At 37.4% G+C, this 20,860-nt stretch overlaps 1 long non-coding RNA gene across 1 annotated transcript; it reads left to right on the forward strand.

Annotated features, from left to right (window-relative positions):
* The first annotated feature begins 13,655 nt into the window (after positions 1–13,655).
* On the forward strand, positions 13,656–19,896 carry LOC116532479. Its single transcript, XR_004260881.1, has 3 exons — positions 13,656–13,666; positions 15,642–15,652; positions 19,734–19,896. It is a non-coding gene; the product is annotated as an uncharacterized LOC116532479 (long non-coding RNA).
* Positions 19,897–20,860: the final 964 nt, after the last annotated feature.

A 20,860-nucleotide genomic window follows, 5' to 3' on the forward strand; every position in this document is an offset into this window, starting at 1 on the left:
ACTGCTGCAAGGGAAGTTCCAGTTTTAAACAATAACATAAAAACAAGCTTTCATCTCAATCCTGAAACCTTTGGTTTACATATGCAGATGCAGCTGAGAAGTGCTGGTTAGGTCACACTGTTTCCTCTGGGTTGGAAATCTCTGGCTGGCTAAAGTGACCCATCTCTGGCTTTGTAACAGTTTTTTAATTGGGAAGAAATTGCTGTTTGAGGGCATGGTGTGTGCTCCAGCGAGTTTAGGATTATTGAGTATTATGCACAGTGTTCTGTTTTCCTGATATGCCTGCATTTGAAAAAAAAAAGTCTAAATACTAGGATAATCCTTTATCCAACCCCCACATTGACAGTCTGTTTGATGCATCCCTTACAAGGCTCAACAGTCTCCCCAGGCTAGTAAACTGTAGGAAGTAGGCAAATAACCAAGGGACTTAAGTCTTTTATTTTACTTTATCTTTATTTTTTTGACCCAAACTGCCTCTGTGTGAGTATGAATACCTATGCAACAAAGGAAAGTAACATTAGGAGACAAAAGGAAATTTCCATTTTCAGAAATTATCACAATGTAAAAAAGCTTGAATTGCCATGGAAACAGCCTAGTCACATCACACTGAATGGTTATTTTTCTAAAGGAGTCCTTGAGACATCTTTTGTTTCTTTGAAATTGGGTGGAGATGGGTCAAGTGAGTAAGAAAAGTGGGGGATGAGAGATTTTTTATCACTGCCATTCAGAGAACTGGCATCTGCTGAGGGGGATATATTCAGTTGCTTCTTCCTAAAGATCTTTTTACCCCAGAATGACTTGAATAAGTGTCTTCTAGGGTAGAGTGGGAAACATGGAAAAATGCAGCGTTTCTTTGAAAGTGACGTGAAGATATTTTGCTTAAGAGACATCACTGTAGTCATCTGAGGGAATCAGAGAGAAGCTGAAGATGTGAGGGTAGGTGCATTCTGAGCTGCGCTTCTGATTCAGACCTGCACATCCACCCACAAGAAGTCTAAAGCACATTCTCATGGCTACAGCTTGAGCCTAGGTCAACGTGAACTCTTTGGATCACTGCAAAGAAACTCCCAATTTATGTTACCATCATCCAAATTCACTACCCCTTATTTATTTAATGAAGTCAAAGTGTCTTTTAAAAACCTATAACTGATCACACGACTGCTTAAGTTAAAATCACTAATAGATTGCCTTTATTCACGTATAGGATCCATGAGTTCTGATTCAGCTCACAATCCAGCTCCTGCTAACATGCTCAGGTTTGGCTTCATCTTTGTTCCCCTCATTTTCTAAATTCCAGCATGACCAAACTTTCTTCATTTTCTTAAACTCATCATTTTCTCTCTCGTTTATCCTGTGTCCATATATCAGTTCTCCTAGACTAAAAAAACCTCATGAGTTTCTTGCACTCTCTCTTATACTCCTTGATTCTTCTTTAGAGTCCATTCTGGGCTGTTACCTACTCTAGTGCTACCTCTTTCCAAACCCCGTTGCCCAAGAATCAGATGCAAGGAATTAAATGAGGACCTCTTTTATGCTTTCTCCAGGTACTTCTCCCATATTATATTAAATTAATATGTCTACATTTTCATCATCTGCACTGAGCGCTCATTCAGGTAGAAGAATAAAGAGGTGGAGAGTATTTTATTATATATACTCAGAGAATGCTTTTCTGGTATATGGAGGGCATTTAAATTGGCCCTGAAACATGAGAAGTTTCCATGCTTATGGTGGGTGGGTGCAAAAGTATTTCAGACAGAGGTAACAGTGCATGCACAGGCCTTACTCAGAAGAGAGAAGAAGCCACTGTATCACAGGGAGGAATTGGGGGAATGAATGGCTAGAAACAAAGTTGGAGAGACTGGCAGAAACCTGAAAATCCAGTTTACTGTACTTTTTTGCTAAGATGTATGGAGTTTTTATAACATATAAAGAAAAGCTATTTTTGGTAAATACTTTTAGTTTCCTACCTAAGTGACATTCCTTCTGCTCCCCCTTTTCCTTGTTGTACTTGTTACTGTTATTAGAATCCTGCTTTTGTCAGAATTCCAACCTCAGGAAAATTTTCTTCAGCTCTAGAGAGAACTCGGTTAACCTAAATTAGTAATGTATTAAAACATGTTTAGCTACTATTCAGAGGATATGAAAGCCTAATTTGTAGCACTTTCCAGTTTTTGTGGTGTAAATACTTTCATTGTGGACATTTTCAGGCAAGTGACATCAACCGATTAGCAAAATTCCTGAAAACTTAGCAATGTGTTCTCATGAGCCAACATAACTGGGCTCTAGCATACCACTGGAAACCAGTTATGATAATCCCACTGCCCTTGAAAATGCTCCATGTAGAAACAGGCATGTGAATGCTTCTAGCCAGTTGACTGTGATGAGATGTGAGGAAGAGCTGAGAAAGGTTTTCTTAGTCATAGAAAAAGGCACATAGGAAAGACAGAGCTTTCTTTCTCCACAGGGCAAGTTTGTGTTATTAATAACACATGCATCCTTGTTAGCCCTTTCCCTCCAGTTCCATCAATCTCAAGCAAGCCTGGATTTCGGTGACCAATTTAGGCTTAAACTACTTTGGCTTATAATTCAGAAGCTCTCCCCAGTGCCTGGTGAGTGAATATCAGAACACATTCTAGAGATATGGAGGAGACATTAGCTTATGCAACCCCTTATCTCATATGGAAATGGTGATTGATATGAGGAAACAACATGATTTGTCAAGCATCACATAGCTCTTTAATGGCATAGATGACTGTAGAACCCATTCTTTAATTTTTATTACTGTTTTAATTTATAACTTATCTATTAGTAATATTTATTAGTATTTTATCCATTGTTCTACACTAAAAAGGCATATAGGTAAATATAAGATGTCAGAGGTGAGACGGGAGGGAAGATGCATGGGAAGGCTGGAAGGCTACCTATTGGGCACTACACTCACTGTCTTGATTACAGGATTATTTGTACACCAAGCCAAAGTGACATGAAATTTACTTATATAACAAACCTACATGCATACCCCCAAACCAAAAACAAACATACAAAAAAAAAAAAAAGAAGACATCAGAGAAAACAAGTTGAAAACTGCTTTGATTTGATTCTGTATTGAGGAAAACCATTTAAATATAATAGGGCACTCATTATATTAATCAAAACAGCATAGAATATTCAATTTTACTGAACCATCACAGCATTAATTTTTATATTCAACATTTATATTTTTATTATTGGGTAATATACATAGAGAAAAATGCACATTGCAATTGTGCAGCTCAATAAATTTTTACCAAATGTACACTTATCTATAAAACTACCAGCCAGAGTAAGGAATAAAACATTTCCATCATCCCCAAAACCCTGGGGTACCCCCTTCTCTGTTACTTAACCACATACAAAAGTAACTGTTTTATTGACTTTTAACTTTATAGATTATTTCATCTTTTTGAAAAGTTAACACATTTTATCATATATAATGTATTGAATTGTGTCTAGGTATTCCTACTCAATATTATATTTGTGACTTTATGTTACATTGTAGCAATAATTGTTTTGTTTTTCCTCATGGTTGAATAGTAGTTCTTTCTGTGCAAATATCACAACTTGTCTATCTATTCCACTTGTGATGGACGTTTGAGTTTGTTTTCAGCTTGTAGCTATAAAGAAAACTACTGCCATGGATATCTTTGTACATATCTCTTTGAGCATACACTGGCATGCCTCATTTTATTATGCTTTGCTTTTTTGTGTTTCACAGACATTGCATTCTTTAAAAATTGAAGGTTTGTAGCAATCCTGAGTGGAGCAATTCTATGGGTGTCATTTTTCCAAAATGATGTGCTCACCTTGTGTCTCTGTGTCACATTTTGGCAATTTTTACAATCAATATTTTATACTTATTTATGTTTATTATATCTGTATGGTAAACTAGGGTCAATGATCTTTAATGTTACTATTCTAATTATTTTAGGATGTTATAGACAGTATTCATGTGATGGTTAACATTGAGTGTCAACTTGATTCCACTGAAGGATGCAAATTATTGTTTCTGGGTATGTCTATGAGGGTGTTGCCAAAGGAGATTAACATTTGAGTCAGAAGACTGGGAGATGCAGACCCACCCTTAATCTGGGTGGTTAACAACTAATTAGCTGCTAGCATGGCTAGAATAAAGCAGGCAGAAGAAAGTGGAGGGGCTGACTTCTGAGTCTTCCAGCCTTCATATTTCTCCTTTGCTGGCTGCTTCCTGCCTTGAACATCAGAGTTCAAAAATCTAAGTTTTTCAGCTTTGGACTCCTGGACTTATACTAGTGATTTGCCAGGAGCTCTCAGGCCTTTGGCCACAGACTGAAGACCACATGATTGGCTTCCCCACTTTTGAAGTTTTGGGCCAAGAACTGACTTCGTCGCTCCTCAACTTGCAGATTATCTGTTGTGGGACTTCACCTTGTCATTGAGTGAGTCAATTCTCTTAATAAATTCCCCTTCATATATACATTTATCCTATTAGTTCTGTCCCTTTACAGAACCTTGGCTAACACAGATGGTAAAGTTATTTGATAAATGATATATGTGCTCTGACTGCTCCATGGGTCAGCCATTCCCCCATCTCTCTCCCTCTCCTCAGGCCTCCTTATTTTGTGAAATGCAACAGTAGTAATATTAGGCCAATTAATAGCACTACAATAGCCTCTAAGTGTTCAAGGGTAAGAAAGAGTCTCATGTCTCTCACTTTAAATCAAAAAGCTAGAAATCGTTAACTTTAGTGAGAAAGGCATGTCAAAAGGCAAGGTGGGCTCAAAGCTATAGCCTCTTACACCAAAGAGTTAGCCAAGTTATGAATTCAAAGCAGAAGCTCTTGAAGGAAATTTAAAATACTACTTCAGAAAACACACAAATGCTAACAAAACAAAACAGCATTGTTGCTGATATGAAGAAAGTGTTAGTGATCTGGATAGATCAACCTTCCACAACATTCCCTTAAACCAAAGCCTAATCCGGGGCTGAGAAAGGGAAAGAGGCTACAGAAGAAATGCATGTTGGAAGGAAACATAAGTTGATTCATGAAGTTTAAAGAAAGGATCTGTCTCCATATCATAAAAGCATAAGCTGAAGCAGAAAGTACTAATGTAGAAACTACAGCCTCTTTTCACAAGATGGCCAACAAAATTGGGATCATCTAAACTGAGTCCAGCTGGCTATTTCTAAATATATGTATATCTTTTCACCATAAAAAAAAAAAAAGAAACTATAGCGAGTTATCCAGAAGACCTAGCTAAGATCGTTGATGATGGTGGTTACCCTAAGCAACCTATTTGCAATGTAGTTGAAACAGTCTTATATTAAAGATAACATATTAAGATGCCATCTAGAACTTTCATAGCTGGAGAGGAGAAGTCAATGCCTGGCTTTAAATCTTCAAAGGACAGGCTAACGCTCTTGTTGGGGCTAACGCAGCCGCTGAATTTAAATTGAAGCCAGTGCTCATTTACCATTCTAAAAATCTTCAGGTCCTTAATAATATGCTAAATATATTTTGCCTGGGCGCTATACATGGAACAACAAAGCCTAGATGACAGCATGTTTTACAGTGTGGTTTACAGCATGAGTATGTTAAGCTCACACTTGAGACCTAATTACTGCTCAGAAACAAAGATTTTCAAAATATTGCTGCCATTGAAAGTGCGCCCAGACATCCAAGATCCCTGATGGACATGTACAAGAAGATTAATCTTGTTTCCCTTCCTGCTAACACAACATCCATTCTAAAACCCATGAATCAAGAGTAATTTTGATGGTCAAGTCTTACTATTTAAGAAATGCATTTGTTTTCCAAGATGGCAAACTGGAGGCATTGTTAGTGTGCCTCTTCCATTGAGAAAGACAATATAGTGTTTAGAAATTCACATTGAAATTTTTTCCAAGAAGCAATGGAGAAACTTAATGAGAAAACTGAAAGAAACCACAGATCCTTTGAAAGAAGTGGCAGGCTTCAGCCTACACCATCAGACAGGCAGAAAACTGTAAGTTCCCGAGTGTGAGAGGGGGATAAACTGCCTTCAGAATATACACTCCCACTAGGGAGCCTCAAGATCCAGACTATGGGGGAAGGCCTTAACTCTACCTAGCACTGGAACTGATTTAGGGAGCAGGTGTGGATAAGCTCCCAATTGAAATTCACAATATTATCTCTAGTGAGGGCAAACTCTCTTGGTTAGCACCGAAGAGTGAGTGCAAAGTATGTTTCCGTCACCAGTGCAGGAGCTGGGTGCCTGGCTTTGCAGGCAGATAGACAGAGGCATGGACTGAAAGTCCCAGTTGTCATCTCCACTGGGAAGGCTTATTACCTGTGGGAGTTTTGAGTTCTGACCACAGACTGCCTGGATCCTAGCTAGGTTCTGCTGGTGGAACACTGGGCATGAGACCTGCCTTGCTAAGTGTGTGAGAGCTGGGTGGGGCTTAGTGCTGCCTGCTACTCTCCACTGCCTGTGTGACCTTGTCTGTGCAACAGAGGCAGCTATGTTCCTCTCTGGAATATAATACTGGGGCCAGAGAACTGACCTCCAACCCCCACTGGGGCTGGCTGCTTCTTGACCCACAGGTGGAGAGTCAGAGTGCAGACCTGCCTGACCCATGCCCCACCTGGCTTTGCTTCTCTACCCACCCTGGTAGCTTAGAGCACAAAGAACAGAAATTTAGGGGAGCTCTATGGTCCCTCCCATTGCCTGAGAATCCAGAATACCTCCCCTGGGTAAGGGACAAGCACAAATCCCACCACTACCATCGCAGCTGGCATTCTTTTGTAAATAATACCTCCTGGCTGGAGGTCAACCAACACAGTCCATTACAGCACCTCCACGTAGAATAACACAGTGCACTGGAAGCAGAAAGCTTGTGTGTGACCTCAGCCACACCATTACCCACAGCACCCTGGCTAACCAGGAAGTCCTGAGTCTGTTCGTATGCCAGTTCAAGACTACCACAACCAGTATTTGAGAAAGGCAACACACTAAGGCCATATATAACCAAGGAATCTTACAGCGTCTACGTCACTTCTCTGCCACCCCCATTAGAGCTGGTGCTAGTACCCATTACTGGGAGATTTGAGGACAAATCACATCATTTGATTTCTTACAGCCATTCCCCAGCACCAGCCTGGAGTGTGTCAGCCCCACTAGATGGCTAGACCCAGAGGAGCCACAACATTCACAGTAGTCTGGCTCTTAGGGGCTCCTATTTCTAGAGGAAAGCAAAGTGCACCATAAACACCCTGAGGGATAAAACAATCTGGATGGCAAGCCCTGAGTCCCAGAACTTTCAGCAGAGGCATGGGGCAGTGCTGGGCTCAGGAGAAAAATTCTGCAGCTCCACCTTGACAGTCAGGCAGCCCTGGTGCATGTGAAGGGTCTTGGAGAAGGGGATGACTTTTCCCTCTTATCCACCAGGGCAGACAAAACTGGGCTTTTCCCATGAGAGAGCAGTATGAGTGCACCTATAGACAGCCTTTCTGGAACACTTCAGGGTGACTGCATCCCTACAGGAGGAGTGCCTTCCAGATTCAGGCTTGCATAATTCTTCTCTACTGGAAGCACCGTTTCTGCAGATGTAAAGAGATGCCTGACTAATCTGAATAGCTGGAACACTGGGCCAGGAGTGTGACTGGGAGGTGAATCACTTTCCTGCTGACCTGGCAAGGGAGTGGAGGTGGCTCCCACCCCATCCCTTGATAAAACATCAGTATGTTTCACTGAGAGGTCTGCCCACCATTGGGTATTGTATTTACCCACCTACTTTAGGTACAACCAGTTTCTACCCAGGGACATTTCTCTTACTGTCTTAAAGACTGAACTATTCAATCCAGTGAACAAAATACTGGTGGAAAATAAATAAATAAATAAGTGCACACCACGGGGGAATGAGATAAGCTTCAAGAGATCTCTGCCATTCCAACCTCATAGGAAACGATGAGCTTGCTCACACACCAAGCACATTGCTACTACCAGCATCTGAGAAAGCTGTCATAGAATGACCCTCCATAACCAAGGAGCTCTTCACCCACAGGCTACAATAAACTACAAACATTAAAGTCCTTAAGGGTGAAGAAATAAATTTTAAATTTTAAAAAACACTGAAATCAAATATAAATTTAAGATAAAAAAAATACATTTTTAAGAAATAGCTGCCATAGAGAGTGATCCCTCTGATGCATCTGGACAAAAAAAAAAAAAAAAAAGGGAGAACTTCTGTAAAGGACTCAGCATTCGAGATGCCATTAAGGCCATTCTAGATTTATGAGAGGATATTAAAATATCAACATTAGTAGATGTTTAAAATAAGTTGACTCCAAACTTGTGAATTACTTTGAGGGATTCAAGAATTCAATGGAGGAAGTAACTGTGGATGTTACCTGTGGCGAAAACAGCCAGAGAACTAGATCTATAAGTAGAGCCTGAAAATATGACTGAATTTCTGCAATATAATGATAATTCTTTAGTGGATGGGGAGTACATCTTTACTTTTTATGGATGAGCAAAGAAAGCAGTTTTTGAGAACGAATCTACTGGTGAAGATGTTCTGAATATTGTTGAACTATCAAGAAAGGACTTGCATAAACTTACTTGATGAAGCAGTGACAAGGTTTGAGAAGACTGACTCCAATTTTAAAAGACCTTCTACACAGGGTTAAATGCTATCAAAAAGCATCACATGATACTGATGCATCATTGTGAAAGGAAGAGACAATAGATTTGAAAAACTTTATTGTTCTCCTATTTTAAGAAATTGACACAGGCACTTCAACCTTTGGCAGCCACCACCCTAATTAGTCAGCAGCCATCAACATCAAGGCAAGACCCTCCATCAGCAAAATTATTGATTAGGACTCACTGAAGACTCAGATGATCATTAGCATTTTATAGCAATGAAATGTTCTTAAATTAAGGCACGTACATTTTTTATACATAATGCTGTTATACACTTAATAGCCTATAACATAATGTAAAAATAAATTTTACATGCATTTGGAAACCAAAAACTGATGAGACTCACTTTATTGTGATCTTCCCTTTATTGTAGAGGTCCAGAATCAAACCCACAATATCTCCAAGGTATAAGTGTACCTATTTCCTATGGATATATACTTAGGAAAGGAATTGCCAGGTCATGTTGTAAGTTCATATTCTTCGTTAGTAGATACTGAAGTTTTCCAGAGTGGTTGTACCATCCTAAAAATGTCCTGTGCTTCATTTATTAATTCTACCTACCCCAGCTCTTTTGTAGCTACTGATCCTTTTACTGTCTTTATAGTTATGCCTTTTCCAGAATGTCATACCATTGGAATCAATCAGCCTTTCAAGACTGGATTTTTCACCTAGTAATAGGCATTTTAGGTACCTCTATGTTTTTTTTTTGTGGTTTGATAGCACATTATTATTATTATTATTATTTTGCTGAATAATATTCCATTGTGTGGATATACCTGCTTTTGTCACGTGAAATTTTGTGCTTTCTCGTTAAGTGCATTTATGTTTAAGATTATTTCTTCTTAGATAGTTGATCCAACTGACCTACTTATTCTATATGTAATGGCTCTCTTTATCTCTGACAAGCTTTCTTTTTCTAAGGACTCCTTTGTTTGAAAGTAATACAGTTATTCCAGGATTTTTGATTTGGTTTGTACTGTATATCTTTCTCCATCCTTTGCTTTTTAGCCTAGCAGGGTCTTATATTTGGATGTAATATAAGTATCAGAGCCTGAGATCTTCCTGAAGTCTTCACTCCTGAGGACCTGGTAGTGCTCCTTGAGTTAAGCCATGACAGCATTTGAGGCCACCTAAAGCTGAGGATCAAGACATTTCTTACTCTCATTCTCATCTACATTCAGCTTATAGCAATTCATCAATATTGCAGTTTAAGTGTTTATACTATTTCCAGGCTCCATAAGTTTCTGCTTTTGGTAATCGCATCTCATCTGTTGGGATCTGGTGTGTTTGCCTCTGCAAACTTCAAGATATTGATTTGTCCTGAAACCTCAGATTTCAAATAAATTCAGGAAAGCTTGTTGATTTTTAGTTTGTTCGGTTGTTTCTTATTGTAAGAACAGGAGTGATGACTTCCAAAGTTTTACATGTCAGAGCTAAAACCAGAAAGTATGTTTTATTATTTTTTTCCTTTTAATATTTTAACTTTCATTTTGTTTGCTTTTATCAGTTTTATTTTTTTAACTTTTTATTTATCTCTTAAAATCTTGTCATTTTGAATTTTGCATATGGTAATGGCTTGAGGGGAAAATCCGGCAGGTCTGACTTAATTTTCTGGGTTTTCTTTCTTGTTAGGAAATTGGATCCTTAAGCCTGGCTGCTTTGGCAAATTCTGACTCAAATTTCTGTCTCTCCATCCTTTTGAGATTGCCAAAACATCTGATTGTTTTTCTGCCTCTTAACCATGACTTTCTGTTAGTATCTTCAAACTTTTGCTATGATCTCCAAATTTCCAAATGCTCTGACAGGAAATATGGCTTCTAGAATGTTGGTTCATATCTTTCTGGTTAGTTTTTACCTTGAATTTGTTCATTCAAGTTCTGAATTTTTTACTGATACTTTGGTGCCTTCAATAAGATGTTTATACTATTTTTAAAATATTTTATTCACCTCTCTTAATTATTCTTAGTGTGTATCTTCTGCCATAAATTATTTCACTTCAGCCAGAAATAGATACTTAATATAAACTTTAGTTGAGTAGAAATTTTCTCATTTTGAAGACTGACATTGAAACTTAGAGACAGAGAGAGATATGTATAAAGTCCCCTAGTTAACAAAAATCTGGCTAGATCAAGAAACTATAGTTTACTAAGTTTAGCCTAGTGTTCTCTGTACCATTTCAGGCCATTTTAATTTCAGCTGATCAACCAATTATTCACCTAGTGGAAAAACATATATGAGACTATAAATTATTATCTGCACATCATGGTATGAAAATAAAATTGAAATAAAATGGATTCAGTGACAGCAATAGTTTTATAAAACTCAAACAGAATATTTATTTTCTCTTCTTGGTAGGGTTGTTCTTTTAAGGATCTCAATTTTTCTCTCATATTTCTATCACATACCAGGTAGTACTTTTTGCATTGTGTTAGTATTAAATTTTTTGTTCCAAAACAAAATCTTACCTTAGCGCTCCATACTCATATGAATAACTGTCTACTTAATTTTTCCACTTCAATGACACACAGATTTTTCAAAGTTAAACCAAATGTTATTGAATTCTCTACTACAGCTTTCTCATTTCTATTGCTGAAGCTGGAAATCTAGCAACTGTCCTTGATTTTTTTCATATCATTCTCACATCATATCTAGTGCATCTCTAAGTCCTTTTCCTATTTTCAAATTATATTTCAAATCAATCTATTTTTTACATGCCCACTGTCACATTCAAGTCCAAGTTTATTTTATCTCTGCTTTCTAATAGGCTTCTCACTCATCTACCTGCCTCAATTTCTGCCCAATTTATTCTCATGATAACCCTTTTCCAAAAACACAGTCTTAATCATTTCACCTGCTTAACATTGATTTATTTAGAATAGGAAATGAAAAGTGCTGTTTCACAATTTGGTACGTATCTGTTTGTTCCCTGTCCATTATCAAGTTCCACTACTAGACAGTAAATTCCAACATGACAGGATATGGTTGATCTCTGAGGTGCATCATCGTCTGGCTGGTACTTGTACCCTAGACGTCCAGCAAATACCACCTGCATAAATAAATAAATTAATTAAACTTTTTTTTTAAATGTGTATGTATATCCAAATTTGGGTTCACTCCTGAAATTTGACTTTCTGGAACAAAAAGATGTGTCTTTATTTCTTGCTATTTCGTTATCTGGCTCAGAGCTTGGGTCACTGTAGGTTTTAAAACATGTTTGAGGGGCCAACCATTTCCAACTGACTAAATGTACCTGGGCAGTGCTAAAAACACTCATATTTTTCTTGTAAGTTTCTTTTTTGCCCTTCATGCAGAACACATGTTATTATACATTGCCAATTTTGTTATTTTAGACCTGTAAGTTATGGTGGAATTGACTGGCTTTTATATTTTGGTTACTCTAGAATTATTGGTACTCACAAATAGGTCTTAAAGTCACACTAATTTTACTCCTTTGCTTAGATTCATAGACATATTCAGATATATTGTGTTTTTCATATTGAATCCTGGAAAACCTGCTGTTTTGGCTAGAGCCATGGCCTAACACAATTATCAAATGCATTTTAAGGAAATTTCTTTTTAACAGCCAATTGGCTTCAATATATCTATTGAATTGAATTAAAATCTACTAGTGTCAAATATATTATCTTGGTTTTCATATCAAGGGTTGGCAATTTCTGATACCGTTCCTAAGTTTAAAGAGTGCAGATAACTAACATTGGCACCTTAAGTGGTGGGCTGAAAGATGAGGTAGGAACAGCTAGAACTTTGCATTTGATCTGTTGTCCACAGCAGGTCTGGAGATGGAGAAGCAGACCCACATATATTATTTTGTTTGTTGGGCAAGGTAGAGTGTGATCACATTCTAGGAAAAAAAGACTCAAACTTAAACCTCTAGAGGGCCATGTAAGTGAGAGAATTAGGCCAGTGGGTACTTAGGTGAATGAACAGTACACAGTTCACCTTAAAGGACATGTCTTATAGCCTAGCTCCAGTTGCCAAGGGCCGAAGTAAAATGTGACCCCTATATGATTATCTCTGAGCCAAATGTCCTCAGGCTGTCATATTACAACGTCTGATGCAGATGCAAAGGGAAACAGGTCAGGCTGAACTTTGGGGGATCTTAGCCAGTGTACAAGGCACAATCCTAAAATGATAGCTGCTAGTTGGGAAGTTGGAAATGAAGACATTAGATGAAACAACAAAAATAATCACCAAGGCCAGTCCACTGAAGAGGGGTTTAAAAACATTAAAAAAAGAAAAACTAATAATTCTACATTGTGAAAAGAAGAGAAACCTATAAGTCAGGAAAAGTCTAGAAATAGAGAATGTGAAAAAAACAAACCCAGAACTAATTATAGAAATTTAAACAACCACTCATTGAGCACTTACTTTTGAAAAGGCCCTCTGCTAAATTTACTGGCAATAAAATTTTGCTATCACGTCCTGTAATTTTGCTAGTGCCTTCTTTGATAATTTCAAAAATAGAGTAGTAGTGGCTATCACAGCAGAAATAGCGCTTGAAGAAACGTCTTTTGTTGATACAGATCATTACACTTTGTACAAAATTTTACTTCTTGTCTTAATTTAATCCTCAGCAGAATTGTAAGAAAATAAAGGCAAATAATACAACCCCCAGTTTACATATGAAAAAAGAGATGTTCAGTGGCATTGAGTGACTTACTCATAATCATGTAGCTATTAATTAAGTGTTGTAGTCTGTAGCAGAGCAGGGATATCCTGGATCCAGTCTGTCGCTTCATCCTGCAAGATGCTATTTAATTTTTCACTCCAATTTGTGTTGTTCTGGAATACAATGCTCTTGTCTTACTCTCTGCTTCAAACTTTAATTAAGACATTTTTCTGATTCTCCAGTGGGTTACAGTAGCCTGCCCCTCATTCCATCTTTTTAAATTTTATTTATTTATTTATTTTGCTTCTTCCAGACTCCTGTTTTTGATTCAGGACACGTTAGCCCTTGGTTCCCTGAAAACAATTCAACACAATGGGAACCAAACTGACCCAGGAACCAAGGAGCCTGAGTTCAGCCTCTCATTAGTTAGCTGTGTGACACACGTAACCTCTTTGATCGACACTATCTTTACATAAAGAAAAAACAGCAACAACAAAACAAAACAAAAAGAAAACTACCTCACTGGGTTCTTTAGAAAATTAAGATGGTATGTGTGAATGCAATTGTAAACTTTAGAGTTACTTAAGATTGGGAATTTTTATTAATTAACACCATCACCACTCCCAAAGCTTCTTATGTTTTTATGGATAAGTAACAGTTCCTGCCAAATCAGAAGGTATAATTTCTTGGGCTCTAGCATACTATTCATTTCTACTATTTCTACCTCTTTCAGCTATATGCCAGCACCAGGAAGACAAGATCTATAAACAGCTCATTTTAGATTCAGCCAGTGTTTTCTCTTTCTGGATAAATCCCAGCATGACCACACTGCACAGTCCTATGGATCCCGAATGTACCAATTAGGAATACAGCAGATACACTGTATAAAGACAAGGAAGGCAACATTGAGAACCTTGATGGATAACTCTGTAATCTATACTCTGCTGATCCCAATGGCTGCTTTATTGAAATGAAGGATGCAAGTGGTTCTTGGACAGATCTATTCCTTCAACATTATTGGTGATCCCAGAGAAAAAGACTATTGCTTATGTTTAATTTCTTTTGGCTACCCCTAGAGTAGAACAAGAGTTCTTCTACCTCTACACTTCTCTCCTTTTGTTCCTTCAAAAGCATAAGGAATCCTTAATAACAAATGTCTGAAATGGGAATAGAGTTTGAAAATTAAATTTCAAGTGCTGTAACACCTACTTTTGTTCTCTTTCACACACATAAACACACACACACACACACACACACACACACACACACATGTTTAAGGTTGTTACAAAGTACTGAATTATTGTGCATGCCCTATTCAGTTAGGAGACTTGGCTGTACTCACACAGTGACTTAGCAATGGTGCTGCAAATGTGGTAATAATGTCTGCACAGGTTGCCTTCAGACTTAAATAGGCCTGTGTCTACAACCCAGGTGTATGATTTTAGGAAGGCTACCTGGCCCCTCCTAGCACTGTGTCTTGATATGTAAAATTGGAATAATAATACCTATATAATAAGATTATTGTAAAGATTAAACAGTTTGCCTTATGAAATAATAGTGCCTTAGCAAAGCCTAATAGTTAGTAAGCATGCAATCAATGGTTGAGTTTTTTTCCCTTAGAACTTAATACTGCAAGTAAATTCTGTTGAACCTGGTCATTGTTCTTTGAAGTAGGGAGGGCGTGGAATATTATCCATACATTTGAAAAAAACTATTAAGGAGTATCAGTGCTGAATAAGTGATCCAAGGCTATATAATTAGAAAATGACAGAGCTGATTCTTAAAACCAGATCTTTTTACTCCTATATTCATGCCATTGCTACAGTTTTATAGCCTCTCCTAAGGACTTGCACCTCTGCTGGCATTTTATGCTATAAAGTTCGTTGAATAAATATATCATGAATGACTTAAATTGCTCTTCACATGTTGTTTGATTAGAAAGGAAGTACACATGGTTATGACAGAAATAAAATGTATGTAGAATGGGAATCTCTTTTTTCAAAGGCTGTCAGTATATACAAATAAATGTTCTCATCAGTATACAATTTCACATACCAAAGTGACATTTTGGTCAGGATAGCAAAAATGAGGAAAGTCTCTTCCTGACTGTAATATTCTAATAAAAATTTAAAGATAATACTATTAATAATGATATAAAGGATGACATTTTACAGTACTTTGAAATTCATAAATCTGTTTAAAAACAATTATATTGGCCATGATGGAGTAGCTGGTACTGGACTTACTTTACATTATAAACACCAACAAAACCTGAAAAAATATGAAAACAACCCAAATAAAAATGAACAAAGAGGTGGGCAAGGTGGCTCATGCCTGTAATCCCAGCACTTTGGGAGGCCAAGGCAGGCAGATTACGAGGTCAAGAGATAGAGACCATCCTTGCCAAGATGGTGAAACCCCATCTCTACTAAAAATACAAAAATTAGCTGGGTGTGGTGGCACGGGCCTGTAATCCCAGCTTCTCAGGAGGCTGAGGCAAGATAATCGCTTGAATTCAGGAGGAGGAAGTTGCAGTGAGCCAAGATCGTGGTACTGCACTCCGCCTGGTGACAGCGACACCTGGTCTAAAAAAAAAAATGGGCAAAGTATTTGAATAGGCACTTCACAAAATAGGATATCTTAATAGCTGATATATATTCATCTCTCATACTTGTGATACATCAGGGAACTGCAAATATAAACCTAAATGTGATGCCACTGCACAATCACTAGAATGACGACAATTGAAAAGGCTGGCAGTAACATTTGTTAGTGAGAATATAGAACCCCTGGAACTCTTATGCATTGCCAGTGGAAGTGTAAATACTTTTATCTACTTTGCCAGGACATTCTGAAACTAGATTTAATTGGTGATCTAACAATTTCACTCCTAGGTATATACCCCCTCCAACCAACACAAATGTTGTAAACAGACACCCACACCCACCCACCCACACCCACACACACACACACACATACACACACACACACACACACACACACACACACACATCCCATGTACAAGCATAGCTATAGTAGCTGTATTTGTAATATCCCTAACCTGGTGATAAAATTAAGCCCTCAATAAGAGAATAAATAAACAATTATAGTATATTTCAGAGCAAACTATGACATAACAACATGGATTAATTTCAAAGACATGTTGAGCAAAAGAAGCTGGATGAAAAAAGTATATACTGTATAATTCCTTTTATAAGAAGTTCAAGACTATGCAAAGGCAATCTGGTTTATAGAAATAAGAATAGTGGTTACTAAAAGAAAGCAGGCATGAAATTTGCGAAGAAAAGACATGGCAGGGAGGCACAAATATTTCATGGAACACATATTAACACATGGCTGTTTACATGATATTAAATTGTCACTGGGTGTCTCATATCTTTATTTGCTAAATCTGTAACATTATTGGGAGAAACTTTTGGGATTATGTAACTATTCTGTATCTTGATCTGGGTTCCTTTACCTTTATACATTAGATTTAGGCACTTAATTGCATAGACACTTATTTCAATAAGCATGTGAAAAAAAGTAAAACAATAACCAGAAAAATTAAACTAGAAAATTGATTATATCAGTTAATTAAATGAACAGTACTTTGATTTACTCACTGAGTCACAGATTAAAAAGAAATCTAGAAGTTGTTATATGACATTTTTGAGGTCACTTCACAAATAGCAGAACCAAGCCTGGGATCCAAGTCATCTGATTCTGCCACCAGGGGCTGACACTGTCATGAGCATGGCTAACCCTGGTAAGAAAGTCATCTTAGTGGATTTCATGAGGAGCGCTTCAAATTCCCTTATAACCAAATGTATTTTCTCATTGTCCTCTCTTATGCATGGCACTTTGACTTAAAAATAACTGTACTAGATAAAGTGCCTGGATTGGCAACCTGTTAGTCATCATAACCCTATCATCTAAATTTGAATCTTGGGAATCAGTAAGATTTATGTGTAATGGTATTAGATTGGGTCTCAGAAATCACAGGTTCTGCTTATAGTTCTGCCTTTAGCAACCTACATTGTCCTGGGGGAACGTCTTTTCTTGTCGTTGGATGCTGTTTATTCACATGTAAAGTTAAGTCACAGGAAAAATTCCTCAAGTCTATCTAGCTAATATATTACATGATCTATAAACCAGGGATATCACAAGCCATCTCATGACATGGAATGAAGATGGAAGGTTGTGCTTTGCTGCTGAGCATAGTTTGATGCTGTCTGAATGAGAATGTGGGAACACTGGACTGATAAAGATAATGAAGATCACTTGACCTAGACCTTACAATGAGCCATATGCTTGACAAATGCTATCTTGATTAATCTTCTCAACACCTTATTTATAGGTATTGATATCTGACTTTATAGAAAGGCAAACTAAATATTAGAATGCTAAATAACCTAACCAAGATTGCACACGTAGTAAATGGAGTGATAGACAGGTTGAGAACCCATTATCACTGTCATTAAAGCTGTATTGCCTCTCTAAATAAAATTCCTGCAGCCATGTTCTTTTGCTACATCTTGTTTTCAGGTAAATGAAAAGTGAGAAACAAATAGTTCATTATACTCTACCTCCTCTGAGATTTTTTTTTTTAACTTCATCAGTGTTTATAGCAGACACTGTGAGTAACACATTGAGTGTCTCAGTAGTTATAGTAAAAACTGTGGGGAGAGAAAAAATTGATGAAAGAGATTGACATAAAAGTTCAGTAGATATAAAAATTGAGAATTTATTGGAAAAAAGAGGATATTAAACTGGAGAAGAAAGAACTCAAGAGAAATATTGAAGGAACCAATTCCTTCAATATCTGTAGGTTGGTCATGGAGAAGATGAATTCTATTATATCCAATGTGACCCAAAAGCAGGGCTAACACCAAAAAGAGCTGACTGATGTATCAGAATGATTAAGAACACAGAATAATACAGACTTGAGTTAACCTCAGCTATGGCACCTGTACATGTGAAACATGTACAGTGTCTGGCATATAGTACAGATTAAATATAATTTTCCTTCCTGCTCCATACTCCCAAATCTTTCCCTTTCTTTTCCCCCTCTTTTGTTCCTTGTCTCTTCTTTTTGTTCTTCCCACTTCTCATTAGTTTCCCTATTCTCTATTCTCCCCTGTTAATTCTTTTACTTTTCTTCCTTAGGAAATCACATAAAACCACCAATGTGAAACAACTATTGACCCCAAAGCACAATTTTTTCTGAGAAATTCTAGTAAGTGGCAGGGCTTAATTTTGTAATAAGTTGTCTCAAGTGTTAGAGTACTCCATCATTCTCATTAAAATTATCCAAACTCAAGCAGCTTAAGCCCAGATGAAGAATGAGGTAGATGAATATTCTTAGAGTAGGGTAACTGATGAAAGCAAACAAATACACAAAAATAAAAACCAACCAATATGGTTTATGGAGTAAAATATTTAATGAAGTTTTACTATATTATCAGTGGAATTTCAGTTACTCAGATATAGTTAAGGAGAACATAAACCATTTCCAACTTAGAGAGGCTTAAGAATTAGTGTCAGAGAAAAAAAATCTACAGCCTCAGAGTCTTTATTTACGTGAGTTCCTTCCCAATCTCCGAGAGTTAATAATAATTAGTTTACATTGTTCATATCCTTCCCTTATGTCTCCTGCACCATCACATAGCTACTTGTACTAGGTGTTTTTGGAGTAGCCATGAAAATTTTGCTTAGTAATGGCCAAATAATTTGAGATTAATGGATCACTTGTATGCTATTTGCAAATATTCAAGCTGGCCTGTGATGAATATGAGCTTACTGGCTTGAAATGTGAAAGAGAGAAATCACAAACGAAAATGTTTAGATGGGATTAATGTATATAATAGAGCAGAAAGATGAAGATGATGGGACATGAAGGGAGAAGTTTAGTTAGAGCTAAATTGTACATAAAACGTCTTGGTCAGTATAAGGATACATGTTGTCAAAGAAATTTTTAAGCAGGGGAATTATAAGAGCAGAACAGAATGTCATATAATGGGTATGGGCCATATCCTGGATTCATATGCTATATCTGTCCTAACTAGATGTGTAGGCTTGTGAAATGTAATTATCCTTACACCTAATTGGGGGATAAATTATCACAATGATTGAGAGAATGTGCCCTTGAGTCTCTGCTTGGTTCTGATACTTGGTTTCACCCTCTGCTAACTTTGTGATCGTGAAAAGGTTTCCTAATATCTCTGAATCTTAGTTCTCTTCACCTGCAAAATGGGCATAGAGAAAAACACAAAACAACTTGTAATTCTTAGTATGGATTAAATAGGTAGGGAATGTAAAGGTGCTGGCCAAATGGGAGACTTGATTATGCTAGCTTAGGTTTTCCCTCTATAAATAATGATTCCTTTTTCATGGCAGAGAAGGACTTCATGACTAAAACACCAAATGCAATGGCAACAAAGCCAAAACATACAAGTGGAATCTAGTTAAACTTAAGAGCCCTGCACAGCCAAAGAAACTATTGACAGAGTGAACCGGCAACCAAGAGAATGGGAAAAAAATTTTTGCAATCTATCCATCTGACTAAGGGCTAATATCCAGACTCTACAACGAACTTAAACAAATTTACAGGGAAAAAACAAACAACCCCAACAAAAAGTGGGCAAAGGATATGAAAAGACACTTTTCAAAACAAGACATTTATGCAGCCAACAAACATATGGAAAAAAAGCTCATCATCACTGGTCATTCGAGAAATGCAAATCAAAACCACATTGAGATACCACTTCATGACAGTTAGAATGGCGATCCTTTAAAAATCTGGAGACAACAGATACTGGAGAGGATGTGGAGATATAGGAACGCTTTTACACTGTTGGTGGGGGTGTAAATTAATTCAACTGTTGTGAAAGACAGTGTGGCAATTCCTCAAGGATCTAGAAATAGAAATACTATTTGACCCAGCAATCCCATTACTGGGCATATACCCAAAGGTTTATAAATCATTCTATTATAAAGACACTTGCACACTTATGTTTATTGTGGCACTGTTCACAATAGCAAAGACTTGGAACCAATCCAAATGCCCATCAATGATAAACTGGATAAAGAGAATGTGTCACATATACACCATGGAGCACTATGCAGCCATAAAAAACGATGAGTTCATGCCCTTTGCAGAGACATGGATGAAACTGGAAACCATAATTCTCAGCAAACTGACGCAAGAGCAGAAAACCAAACACTGCATGTTCTCACTCATAAGTGGGTGTTGAACAATGAGAACACATGGACACAGGGAGGGGAACATCATACACTAGGGTCTGGGGGTGGGAGCCTAGGGAAGGAATAGCAGGGGGTGGGAGGATTGGGGAGGGATTAGGATTAGGAGAAATGCCTAATGTAGATGATGGGGTGATGGATGCAGCAAACCACTACCATGCCACGTATATACCTATGTAACAAACCTGCAAGATCTTCACATGTACCCTGGAACTTAAAGTATAATCAATAAAAAAAAAAGGAGGCAAGATTAAAATACTTATTAAGA

This window comes from Sapajus apella, unplaced genomic scaffold (genome assembly GCF_009761245.1).
Source record: "Sapajus apella isolate SASKATOON/1434 unplaced genomic scaffold, GSC_monkey_1.0 scaffold76, whole genome shotgun sequence".
Classification (NCBI taxonomy): Eukaryota; Metazoa; Chordata; class Mammalia; order Primates; family Cebidae; genus Sapajus; species Sapajus apella.